Source organism: Gossypium hirsutum, chromosome A04, assembly GCF_007990345.1.
Source record: "Gossypium hirsutum isolate 1008001.06 chromosome A04, Gossypium_hirsutum_v2.1, whole genome shotgun sequence".
Classification (NCBI taxonomy): Eukaryota; Viridiplantae; Streptophyta; class Magnoliopsida; order Malvales; family Malvaceae; genus Gossypium; species Gossypium hirsutum.
The window spans coordinates 13,435,176-13,438,171 of NC_053427.1; positions in this window are offsets into that span (position 1 = coordinate 13,435,176).

Genomic DNA, 2,996 nt, shown 5'->3' on the forward strand with positions numbered 1-2,996 from the left:
TGTGTATGAATTTGTATGACATATTGCATGTGCATTGGGATGGAATTTTGTGGTTGACGGAGGAGTTCTTTGAAGTACCGACGACATATTAAGTCTACATATATTTTTAGTCAGTGCACTGCATTTGGAGTATCGAAGGGATTGGCGATTATATCACATTATTTATTTGGCAGTTTCAGTACATTATTTATTATTGATGGTTTTACCACATAGAGCATTGCTCACATACGTTGGAGTTTGACAGACGGGATGGTATGGGTAGGATCTCACATGTGCATTTTTCACGATCATGTGCGTTTGAAAATTATTATTGTTAATGTTTGATTGTGCTATTAGTACCTCTATGAAATTGCTTGTATGAATGCTTAATACTCGTTTAGTCTCACACTGAGCTTGTTAAGCTCACCCTATTATCTCAACTTCTCAGGTAATGATCGAACTTAGGATCGAAATTGGTATGCGGATGTACGACAGACTTTGGGTTTTCCATGCATGCATGACTCACATATTTGGTATAGATACACGATTTTTATAAATATGTTGAAATGGACTATGCATGTTATACGATTAAATTAATAATTCGACTAGTAATGGTACATTCTACTGCTAAGAAGATAACAAAATAATTTGACTAGTATTCGGACTAAATAAAATCATCAATATCATGATTGATTTGTTGCCCCGAGATTTTCTCAAATTCCTTCAAGATATTTAAAAAGCCTTCAACCTCATTATTTTTATTTCTAACAAAAAGAAAAGCGTCATTGACAAAAAATAGGTTATTAATATGAGGACCATATTAGCTCGCCCTAATACCCCTAATAATATTATTGCTTTAGGCTTTTAAGAGCATACTAGATAAAGCTTCCATGCAGAATAAAAACAAGTAAGAGGATAGCGGGTCTCCTTGTCTAAGACCCCACTTTGGGATAATGGCATTCGAAGGACCCATATTGCATTTAACGATATATCTTACTGACCGGACACAACACATTATTTGATTAACCCACGCATCATCAATACCAAATTTTTTCATAACCTCCTTAAGAAAATTCCACTCAACAAGATCATATGCCTTGCTCATGCTGAGTTTAATAACAAAACCCTTGTTAAGTCCATTCTTTGAACTCTGAAGGTAGTGCATCAGTTCATGTGTAAGGAAAATATTATCGTGAATCATCTAGCCCAGGACGAACATACTTTGGTTCTAATTAATAAACAAAAGGGAGAGCATTTTTCAGTCGATTTGTAAGGACTTTCGAAATGATTTTATAGACCGCCTTGCACAAACTAATTGGACAAAAATTAGAAATATTAGTAGGCTCTTTAATCTTTGGAATCAATACAATCATCGTATCATTAAGATTGATGACATCTTTGTTACGCCTTTACCAACCACATCCAGATTATTTTTAAAAAGATACTTAATATGTCATCAATCTCGAGAGCTTTTCGATGGTCCACTAATTAAAAGAATGAAGAATTTCGTCATCCGTAAACTCCTCAGTAAGTATAACATTTATGTCTTAGGTGATGCTTTTTTTAATGTAACTCAAGTTGATCTAATCACCCTAAGAAGTTTCTAACTTGAAAAAATTATGGAAATAGTCCCAAGCCACTTTGCAAATTTCATTTGTCTCACTCACCCAGATGCTATTTGGTTTTTCATCCTATCAATCTTATTTTTTCGCCTTCAACTAGTAGCTCAAACATGGAAAATTTTAGTGCTACTATCGCCCTCCTTTAACCATCTAATGTGGGAATGTTAGGCCCAATATCTCTCTTCCTTTACGTATATATGGCCAAGCTTGATGCGAGTGTCCCTAAGTTTTTCAGCACTGTTATTCCTCTAGAGGCTATCAATGATTTTATCGATTTTTTCCTGTAAAGCACTAATCTAGTTCTTCATTTTATCAAAACGATCATCTTGCACCCTAGCTTCCTACGAACATTTTCCATTTTTTCAATAATATCATTGTTTCCAAAGTTCCATGCATTCGTGATGGCATCTTTTGCTTCTTTATCATTAGCCTAACACATATCATATTTGAAGGTCAGCCTTGGGTCTTTACTTCTTTCTTTAGGCTTGAGCCCAACAGTGTCCAAGAGAATTATATCATGGTCAGAGGTATTCTGCCGCACCACCATAGCTCCAAGGAAGGAACAATATCAATAGTGTTAGCTGAAATAAGAAAGCAATCTAACCTTTCTTTAACCATATTTTTTCCTTAACGATTGTTGACCCAGGTGTACCATCCATTATCCGTTTTGACATCCACAAAGGCTAGGTATTCCATAATATCTTTGAACTCCTCCATATATGCCCTTGCTTTCTTGTGGCCACCCTCTTTCTCAGCATCGTTTAAAATTGTATTCTAGTCTCCTCCCACAATCCAATCCTCCCTCATCACATGACCAATGTTCCTCAAAATATCCCACGAACTAGCTCTCGAATTTGGGTCGGTATTACCATAGAAGCCAATAAACCTTGTTCTCTTGTGATTCTCCATTGTAAAAATTGAGTCAATTTGGTGTTTCGAGTATTTTTGAATGAAAACATTAACACCCTCTTTCCAAAGCAAGGCTACTCCGCCACTTCTCCCTTCCGAGCTAACTGTAAAACAACCCGCCATCCTACAAGCATTATAAATACGATCAAAGTTATTAGTATGCAATTTTGTCTCACATAAGAAAATGATATTAGGATCGTTTACAATAAGAATTTGCTTAAGCTCACGAACTATCGTAGGTTTACCGAGCCCACTTTTATGTTTCATAGCTCAAGGGCCAAATTATCAATAAATGTGATTATGTAGAATGTGATATATGCTTAAACGGTTATGTGATTATTATGTAAAGGAACCAATGAATAATGCATGAATAAGTATAATATGAAACTAAAGTTGAAAATGTTGTAAATGTGCTAATGGTTCCTTCGTTAATGCATGATGACATGTTCGTATGGTAGTTATTCTGATCATTCCCTGAGCTTGTTA